Below are 10872 nucleotides of genomic sequence, written 5' to 3'. Positions count from 1 at the left end.
CGGTTTGATAAATATGGAACAAAATAAAGTGACTTGTAGTTGGGGTCCCTCAACCACCACAGGGGTTCGGTAATGCTCAAAATCGTACCTGCAGCACAACTAGTAGGTTCGTTTGTTCTGTAAACAATGCAGAAAGCACTGTTGGCCAGTACTAAAGCAGTCTAACTTTTGCACTTATTAACATAAAAGCATTAAAATAGTTCGCTCCCTTAGGAAATGCTGTTTATTGGTATTTTTACTTTTGAAGTTTTTTTTCACATTTTCAGCTGACTTCCATCATGATTTGTTTGCGCGGAGGTCCGCTGTTCACGTGACTGATTCAACGGTCCTCTTATTTTCTACAAACTTTTTAATGCAGAGATCGAGGTTCGATTTGCATTTTTCCCCACAAGGGGGCGCAGTAGCTGAAGTTAAGTCCTGGTTGCTGAGGCTCTGGTGTTTTTGTCTCTTGTCATCGCGGCAGAAATATACTTTTTTCATTGTTAGAAACTCTCCTTAAAAATCGGAAGTTGTTGACGGATTGAGTGGTTTATTCACTTTTTGTTTGTCTAGTTATAAGCAGACCAACTCGGTAAGTCACTTTGTAAATGACGAGACTTTGTAAAGTCAGATTTGTATTCGGTTTTTGATTGTGAAACAGTCTTAAAACGGTGAATATGCACGATTTAGACGGGAAGAAAAGTTTTTCTGCAGGGCGAAAACAGCTTTGGAATGAAAGTTTTATCCATAAAGTGAAGTTTGAGGCTGTTTGGAAATGTTGGGGTCTAATTGTTATGTTTGGTTGCTGCTTTCAGTTCGGTGTGTAATCCCCACACATGGCAATATTATGGGGTGCCCCATCCGCAGATGCCTCCTGTGCTGCGCCCCCTTGGGCACAGCTGTTGGCTGCCCCTGCCAATTCGGGCTGTGCACTCCTGCCCATAGTTGTAAACAAACTTATCCTGTCAGTGTCTCAAATTAACAGAGTAGAAATTGACATACATTTTATAAAGCAGTGTATAACTCTTATTTTGTCGTTATTTCTCAATTGTAATTCACCACCTTTCCCCAAAAAACTCACCAGTTTTAGGAGGGATTGAGAGGGAGAGTTAAAATGTGAGTGAAAATCCGAGACCGTTCATATGGACATCTCTTATAACATGCTACTGTGAGCATAGCTTGTTCTGGATATGTAGTATAAATAGAAATCCCCTGCATTTCCAGCACTGATGAGGAACAGACAAATACAGTCTTGTCCAAGTATGTATTCATGGTGGGGAGTGGGGGACAGTGTAAGATGTCAGCTAGTTTGCTGTTTTTATTCCACTTGGAGTGTTCTGGTTCTGAATTATCTGAGGAGACAAACATTTCACCGTTGCTAGAAGAGCAGACTATGTGGTGTAACATTTCTTGAAGCCGAAAATTTCCCTTTTTGGTATTTTAGGACTGGACGTTAGACACATTTAATAGCAAGAAGTATTTTTTTTAAGGAAATCGATTTTAATATGCGTTTATTTCTTTATTATGTATTAATTTGAGGAATGCCAGTAATTGAAAACATTTACTAAATTATTTTACATTTGTCCTCATTGCTTGAGTGAAATGAAGACTGCTGAGTACTTTAAGTGCACTCCTTGAATAACATTAAAAAAAGTTGTAAAATGATAGTATTTATTTTTTTCATTCGCTATCAAGCATATTATCTACAAGTGGGTGAGGGGTGACCACTGAGCACACTGTTTAATTAACTTTTTATAATGTATGCAGGTTAAGACTAATGACTACAGGGTGAGATAAATTACCAAGGGCTTCTAGTTTTAGCAGTTTCTGCTGTACTGTGTTGTATGAACTGACATGTATTAGTGACACTTAATTGATGTCTGCATTGCCAGTTTGATCCTGGGTGGACTTGTCTATCTTAGTAATAATGTGAATGTCAAAGTGTGTGTGTGTGTGTGTGTGTAGGTGATGTATCTTACAGGAAAGGGAAGGAGAGCTTTTGGAAAATCCAGGGCGGCAGTATTTCTTGAGATCTTTCTTTCAGTTATACTTTTATACTGTAGTTAGTGTAATCTGCCCATGAGTAATATAAAGCATATCGTTTGATTGAAAACCTGTATCTATACACTTATGATTGAGGTGTAATTTCGGTTTAACATTTAAATCTGTGTTATCTCATCTGTTGTGTTTTTTTTTTTTTTTTTTTTTTTTTTGACAGAGAAGTCAATGTGTCAGAGTTGCTGTTAACATTTTGATCTACTTTGGGGTGTGTGTGTGTGTGTGTGTGTGTGTGTGTGTGTGTGTGTTTGTAGATTTGTATTATATAATGGGCTTGCCAAGCCAGCTGGTCAGGGTACTGAAAATTTGTTCACCACCGTTACTAAGTTTCCATTTTTCAGTGGTAAAAAAGTGTTCACAAATAAATCACGAGCATGACCTCTAAATCATCCCTGATTGTAAGTTGTGCCCACAATTATGGCAACATTGTTTCCAGTTTTTATTTATTTAATTTTTCTGAAACTATGCAGTTTTGTGACAAAAGCATGAGACATGTGTAAGCAGAGTAGTGGTAGTCTTACATTTAGAACACTCTTAATTCCTTAATCTGTTGACTTTCTGATTAGTAGTGGTACTTGAAAGTATTCATGATATGGTGTCTTTGTCATTCTTTTCAGTTTTATCTCTGATTGCCAGATGTGGAGTATTTTTGTGAAAGTCAGTTAAAGTAATTCAAAAATTTAAAAATATTAACCATGTATATTAGTTTTGTATAGAATTAAGGAGTGGTTAAAATGGATATTTGCTTTCACTTTTTATAGTTTTGCGAGAGGTAGAAAGTTAAGGCTGTGCTTTAATTGGTGTATTTAGCATAGTAGTAAGGATAGTTGTACATGTGTTACATGACTTAATCTGTATAATAGTTGGCCTGGTGGTATGGCTGCTAAGTTACTGTCCTGGTGTTTAAATTACTGACTTGTTCTGCGAGAATAAACGTTTCAAAGCACAAGTGGTTTGCATCATGATATACTGCATGTTTGTATTAATAAAAACGTTTGGAATTAATTAGCACAAAGATGTGTTGCTATATCAAAAGAGAAAAGCAGCAGAGTTAACAGAAAGTCACCTTGTATGTAATGCAGCCCATGATTGCATTTACATTTTTTTGTTTCAGTTTCACTAGTGGTTACATGTATTTTTTTCATTTTCTGTGACTTTTTATATAGTTTTATTTTAAGTAGTCTCTTCATCCATCTCTGTCTGTTGTTTTGCAAGTAAAATATTGAAGCATTGTTTGTATTTGATCATTTACTGTACGCTATTTTTGTGCCTTTTCTGCATTTTCAAGCAGCATATTTTAAAATGTTTTTGTAAACTTCCACCTGTGGATTTAGGGTTTTGATTCTCAATCCCATCTCCACCACTTAACTGATTTTAGGAGGTTGTATGGAGGTGTCTTAACATTGCAGGGATGGGATGGGAATTTTTATTATACTTTATCTTTTTTCACATCCTTTTACTAGTAAAGGTACACACACGATTATTTGCAAACTGTATGGAGTGGAGGTCATTTAAGAATGTTGAAACATTTAGGTTTAGAAGTAGAGTTAGAGCTAATGTGTACTAATGCATCATCAAATGTAGCCTCGTGGTGCAGAGAATAAAGACCTTAAAGCTCCCAGATGACCTGCGTTCTATAAGTGGCACAACTGCTGGGGTGACAGGGTGGGAAGAAGATGAGTGAATGGCCAATACTGGCTTAAACATCCTAGGGTGAAGGTAGGCTATCTAGGTTTACAACAGTAACAACACTAAAAGCGTGATGAGCTGTGCATTGCAGGTCACTTGGTCAGAAGGTTGTACATGAGCAGAAGGGAAGATGCACATCCTGAAGGCAGCCAATTTGCAGAGCTTGCAAAGCTGCCATGAAGAGTGTGTAGGGGTTGGTTAGCGGACACTCACCAGCATCCTCTGGGAATGGCTTGTTGAATGAGGAGTAGAGCTGGTAGCACAGCTGATAAGCCGCAGGGAGGTTAGGATTCATTTTTAAAAAGGCAGCATAAAGTAAAGTTGAACTAGGAAGGAATGTGAGTACGAGATATCGCATGCGTCGTGATCCATTCTTTCCCATTTATTGATAGTTTTGCTACCTCCTCCTGTGTTAGGTCTAAGCCCAAGACCAGTTTCTCACTCGGCTACTGCATCTCCTATCACCAAAACCCTTTTCTCTGTCACAGCTCTGGTTGTCCTATCCTTGACTTCCTGCTCCATAGCGCTACCCTTCCAGTCTATAAATGTTACCCTCCACTTCCACCACTGCCAGCCTTTCTCAATTTCTGTGGCCACATTCGAAGTGTTGCATCTAATGTCTTCCCTGTCCATCCTAAGTATGTGTCCTTTTTTCTGTCCCTTTTACCCCCACCCAGCCTTTCATCTTCCTCCTTGTTCCTTCTTCAGTATGTCCATCCTTTTCTTCTTATGGTATTGGCTCTCTTATGGCTGCTCTGATTCTTTTCCCTTTAATGCTTGTCATCTGTCTTTGCATTCTGTGCTTCTACACCTGACTTCCTTCTCCTTGTTAGTCCTTTTGTGGCTTCATCTCCGACGTAGATACAGTCATGTTACTCTATCCCCCACAAACACCTGTCTGTAGTCTTAGGACAATCCTTGACCATGCTTTGCTGTCCTCTGCCTGTCTGTCCTCTGTATTTTTCCATCACCTAATGTCTGCCCACTACCTGTTGCCTCCTCCTGTCCAGGCTGTCTTATCACCTGAGCAGCTAGTCCATTGCCACATCCTTTGGCACCCAGAGCACTCTGTGGCAAACAGCTGCTCCAGATTAGGCAAAAGTTGTGGAAGGTACTGGAGAGTCCATTGTGGTGAATGTGGCCTAATGGGTCAGTTTTTCATTGTTTTGGTACTGTACACTCATGGTTGATGAGAGCAGTAATGGAGTGTGCAGTTCATTACATGCTGCTTGATTTAGATGTTGGGTGGGAGATCATCAGATTCAGCTGTGGGGGATTTCAGTGTTTTCAGATGACAGAAGAGGTGACATTTGCATACAGGTAGTAGCTGAAGGGACAGTGATTATTAGAGAAGGCAGTGAGGACTGAAGTGGATGGAATTTCATTATGGAAAGAGAATGAGCCGGTATGCCTTACCTGGGGTCATTACAGTTCTGACATGATGCACCTGGTCAGCTTTGGGTTATTGTGGTCATCATTTTGATTTTTCTTTGCTGTTCTTTGCATTTAGTTGGATTTTTCTAGAACATTTGTTCTGATGATACAAACTCAGGCATGATCCCACTTCAAAGTTAAACATGTACTTTTGCAAACTACTTACGGTAGGGTGTTATCACTGTTCGTTCAGTGTAAGATGTAATATTTTATTCGTAATAGTTACGGTGATATTGAAATATTCAGCAAATGTATTTGTTACTGAGTGCAGGAAGGATTGATGGTAGAGGTTAATACAGATTTAAATTCTCTAACCTTTCTAGTAAGGTAGTAGTGGAGAGATGTATGGACTCTAAATATAGCTCTATATTCGACACTTGACAGACACAATTTGATACATGATTTCTGATGCAGGATGTGTAGTATGGTTACTTTTGACCAGAATCAGCCTAAACAGCAGTTGACAGAGCAGTGCTATCATCCTCAGATACTGACAAGTTGCAGACCAGCCAGGTATGGCTTCAAACTTGGGATATGTTTTTTTTTTTCCTGCCTTCCAATCTTCTTGTGGTGGGATCCTCCGTTTTGAACTAGAATGTTAATGGACTGAAAGGTTAATGTAAATTAAAATGTATGCATACAAAGTGTAGACCCTTAAATTCTCTTTTTCTGATGCTTAATTGGTGCACGTGAATTTCGACTATGATTCGGAGATGTGCTTTCAACCATCTTGTTCTGCCTTTCAGCACAAGCGTGACAGACAAATACCAAGTTTTCATTTGTCACATTTCAAATGCAGGATAGCAGCCAGTTAGTACGGCAGTAGAAAAACATTTTGTTTACTGTACCAGCTGATTTTTACTGACGTGATGAATTAGTAGTAGTAGAATTTGGTTCAAAAATGCCTGTACTGACCATGCATGAACATGTAGTAAATAGTCAGTGCAAACACACAAAAATACATTGCAGGATAAACGTTGTCATTTTAAGTATGCGCTTAATTAAAAAAGATAGTGCAAACTGCATAAGCAAAGATTACTTGCTTATTTCATGGTATATTATCTCTAACTTTGCCAAACCCTAGGATATGTACGTAGTGTCGATTTGTAGATAAAATGTATCTGTTGATGTTGGTTACTGATACTGTAACGCAGAACACATTGGATGGAAGACCAAACTTTGTTCAGTTAGAAAAGGTTAAAATTTATGTAGTGTAGGGCGGAAGGAGAGGGGAAGAAATTGTCAAGAAGTTATGCAAAATATGTTAAAGCAGAAAGGAAAAGCAATGCATCAGCTAGATGACTGATGGACACCAGCAGATGGTTTAATGTCAGAGTCAAATAAAGATTGGTGCCTAAAATCATGAAGCTTCCTGAGTTACATGTTTTGTAGCAGTTCAAGTATTAGAATTCCAAGACTTTCTGTTTTAAAAAGTGGCACTTTTGTTGTCATTGTGCAGCCTGGTTAACAGAGTACATTATGTAAATAACAGCATTCAGTAGTGAACTTTTACATCCACAGCAATTATAGCTCTGGCCCACTGGTACTAATATTGATTTTTAGGGGCTTTGGAGTCACAGGTTAAAGTAATCCGCAACACAAAATGGACTCAATTGTTTTAGCTGAGGAGTAAGATTGTGTGTGTGCGCGCAAAAGGTTATGCTCACCAGAGCATCGCAGAGCCCATGACCTTTGATAAAGTGCATAGAGACTTCAGGCTGTGTAGGAAGAGCTGCCTGTAATTTGTTACCAGACTTTTCTGCAGGTAGTCTGTCTCTGTGAAGAAGTTCCAGTCGGAAATTAAAGAACAAGACATCCCCATTACATCATTCAAGAGGTTATTTCCCTTATTGTAGCAGCTATAGTTCAATAAACATCATCAGGGCACTGATTACCTCGTAAATCATCGGTTTCCATTAGAGGCAGCACAGAGAACCAATCTCCCACTATGCTTTTTGCAGCTGAATTTTTTGCATTATTTTGCAAAGAAATTTGTTTACCATGCTTGATGTGTGTGGATCAGTAGATCAGATTATATAGTCAGTCTTCCAGGCCAGTCAAGAGAATGAGACTGCTTCATTCCTTACCAATATGCTTTGAATGATTGTAAGGGAAGCTACTATGAACTAGTCATAGGGTGTAACAAAAACATTAATTTACTTACTTTGTTGAAAGACATTTTAGAAGCTTAGTTAACATATCACAGTGTTTCTGTAAAAAAACCAAAAAAAAAAAAAACACTGATCTTACTTCCAGAGAGATTATGGACAGAAACACACACACACAGTTGACTGCAGTGAGAATAGAACCCCTACCTATCTAAGTTTACAGACAACAGAAGGCAGTACTTTCAAGTAGCCTGCAATGAAATGGTATTGTCTTTGTAAGCAAATGTAGAGACATGACTTTTTGGTACCTTGGCCTATTCGTATTGTCAGAATATAAAATGGATTTGGGAGAGAACAGACTGAAAGAATATTCCATCACTGTGGCCACCCCAGTTATATTTTGAGATGTGACAAGTACTATACCAACAGTGACACAATGGATGGGATTAATACTGCATAAAAGATCAAGATATAATGGGGTGTGTGTGCGTGTTCTGGATACTTATACTTTAAATAGAAATTTGAATTACGTTTACTTTTTAGTGAATGCACTGTTTGAGCTTCAACATTTTGTGTAGTACTTGATGCAGATGTCGCCTCACAGCAAGACATTGTCCTGTTCGATTCTCTGCTAAAGCGTCTTCTGTGTGGAGACGTGTGAATGGGCGTACCTTCGTTGAAGGTTGTGCGTCAGAGCTGGCAACTCGGCACGTAAAAATCTACTGCCAATCATTAGCGGACCGGAGTTCCGCTGTGGCAACCCCTAACCGGGAAAAGCCGAAAGACACAACAACAACTTGATGCAGATGAATACATACAAATGTTTCGGGCATGGGCAAGATTGCCAATCAAATCAGCCAATGTACCAAAACAGCTTTTCCCATAATAAGCGTTCAGGTAGTTCTTTAAAGCAAGCACTAGGTTAGATACTTTTAAGTCATTTAATAGTTTATTCCATGAAACAGCTACTGTCTCAGAGATTCAATTACTACACACCTCATTTCTATATAATCTTCTGCACAACTTGTTTAATGCTTCTCTGTTACTTTTTGATAACCCCAAGCATTCAAAGGGATAGTTGTCTCTAAATACCCTATATACCTGAATAAGGTCTTCTCTTAAATGTCTATATAAGACGCTGTATAAGTTCAGATGTTTAAATCATTCATAATTTAATTTTCACATCCATGGATGGATGCTGTTGGTATATTTCCTCTGTGTTCTTTCCAATTTACTCATATTTGTTTTCTAATAAGGTTTATATATTGTTATTACTATCAAGTTTGCTTCTAATGTAACTAACAATGATTTCATCATTTCTGATTTCCTAGACTTTATAAACCTTTTTGTGCAATCTCTGTTTCTATAACTGTCATTAACCGATTGGTTGATATCATTAGAAAAGCTCAAAGCTGGATCTACCTATATACCTAGGTCCTTAAATGAACCTACAATTTCAATCACTGTGTGCTGTATTAAATATTCAGTTTTCATTCTCTCTCTCTCCCAAATCTCATATTCATAGTTCTTGAAATATTTATTGACGTATTATTCTTCTGTGCCCAAACGGTCAATTTAGTCAAGTTCTTTTGCAGACATGCTTTATCTATAACGCACTTAATCAGTTTGCCCATTTTCAAGTCGTCTGCATATAGACTGTAGAACTGTTCAGATGAAAAAGATTTTTTCTGTCTAAACAAGTAAGGGCCTAGGACAGAGCCCTGTGGGACACGCTGACTGTAACCAAGAATTTCACCTGCCAACTTTGTGTGTGATACTTTTTGTAGGCCATGCAGTGTCCATCTTATCAAGAGTATATTGATACCTAGCTATTTGATAGCTAGTTATTCTAATTTATTAATCAGTGTTTTGTGTATGATCCTGTCAAATGTTGAAGTTAAATCTATATAAATTACATCACAGTACAATTTTTCATCAATAGCTGTTACTATATTGTCGCACAGCATCCTGTTACGGGCGGTACTAGATCTGTTTTCCAACATATGCATGCTAATATGCGGTTTCAAGTCCCAGACTTTCCATTTCTTACAGTAATCTGTCCAAAATAACCATCTCCACTATTTTTCCACAGCATGAAAGTAAACTTATGGCTCTGTACAACTCTGGGGTTGCTCTACTCCCCTTTCCGTTAAATATGGCTTTAACAAGTGCATGTCTCCAAGCTTTAGGAATTTCTCCATACTTAAATGATCTAGTGAATAACTGATATAATTCTACTTTAAGTTCATGCTCGAGTCTTCTCATGTTATTACTACTAATTCTGTCACTTAGCTGTGCTTTGTTTGGATCCAGTTTGCACAATTCTTTTTCAATATAATCTGATTCGATTTCTGGATGTTACTAAGACATTTTATCACCCCCCCCCCTTTTGTGGAGTCAAACTGCTTTGCATAAGATTTGTAAATGTAAGTAAAAAAGTAAAATATATATAGATATATAGATATATAGATATATATATATATAGATATATATATATACTGCTGAGTCTGAGAATATATTTTAAAATGTAATCACAGTTTATCAATTTTTATATATATACTACTACAATATATAGTACATCTTTAAAATGGATTAATGTTTTGCTGAATATATTTATGTAAATTTCTTTAAATTTTTCTTATCTCACAATGCATTCAATTTGTCTGTCTAGCCTATTTTTCAGTTTTCAAAGTTATACTTTGACCTTTATTTCATTTCTTATGTTTTTTTGATCATAGTCAAGTATGTTGTTCTTTCAAAAATGTATCCTTCGGACATTGTGTCCGTAGCTCCTAATGTTAATTTTTTTTTTATTTTTTCAATTCATCTTCTCTTTCAAAACTTGCAGCATTCCTTCTGCAGTTTTTCTACTGAACACATCAATCCACTTAGTTTTACATAGTGACTGGTTTGCTTTCATATAATATATTAAATTGCTGTACGGTGGTTTAGAGTATCTTTGTAAAATTATTTTGGCATGTAACTCCAAAATATATCTTCTGGAGCATTTCTCCCTAGGCCTCTGTTGAAAATGGGCTTTGCCTAGTCAAGACTTACACTGTCAACAAAGACAAAGTTTCACATTTTGTACCAGAACATGAGTAAACTAAACTAATCCAATTTCCTGGCAAACCTCTGACTTTTCATATATTTGGCTTCACCACTGACTTTCATTTCATTTTCCACTCTATGTTGGATAAAGAGACTTGTGTATGGTCAGTAGCTCAACAGGTAGCACCCTTGCCTTTGTTGCTGGAAGATCACATGACTGTGTTCTATTATCACACCAGGAGCGTGGGTTTATTTTGTTAAATAAATATGATATTGTCCTGTCTCTCTGGCTGTGTGTCTCTCTCTCTCTCTCTCTCTCTCTCTCTCTCTCTCTCTCTGGCTGTGTGTCTCTCTCTCTCTCTCTCTCTCTCTCTCTCTCTCTCTCTCTCTCTCTCTCTCTCTGGCTGTGTGTGTCTCTCTCTCTCTCTCTCTCTCTGTGTGTGTCTCTCTCTCTCTCTCTGTGTGTCTCTCTCTCTCTCTCTCTCTGGCTGTGTGTGTCTCTCTCTCTCTCTCTCTCTCTCTCTGTGTGTGTCTCTCTCTCTCTCTCTCTCTC

The 10872-nt window shown here is 37.7% G+C and overlaps 1 protein-coding gene across 1 annotated transcript in view; it reads left to right on the top strand.

Annotated features, from left to right (window-relative positions):
* Window positions 1-415: 415 nt before the first annotated feature.
* Window positions 416-10872, top strand: part of CD82 (CD82 molecule) — a 1552457-nt gene continuing 1542000 nt past the window's right edge. The window contains exon 1 of the mRNA XM_044082558.1: window positions 416-571. The gene's annotated coding sequence lies outside the window, so the exon portion shown is untranslated. The remainder of the gene's footprint in view (window positions 572-10872) is intronic.

Source organism: Protopterus annectens, chromosome 9.part0, assembly GCF_019279795.1.
Source record: "Protopterus annectens isolate FY-2018-M chromosome 9.part0, PAN1.0, whole genome shotgun sequence".
NCBI classification, from domain to species: Eukaryota; Metazoa; Chordata; order Ceratodontiformes; family Protopteridae; genus Protopterus; species Protopterus annectens.
This window is presented reverse-complemented; position numbering and strand designations above follow the sequence as displayed.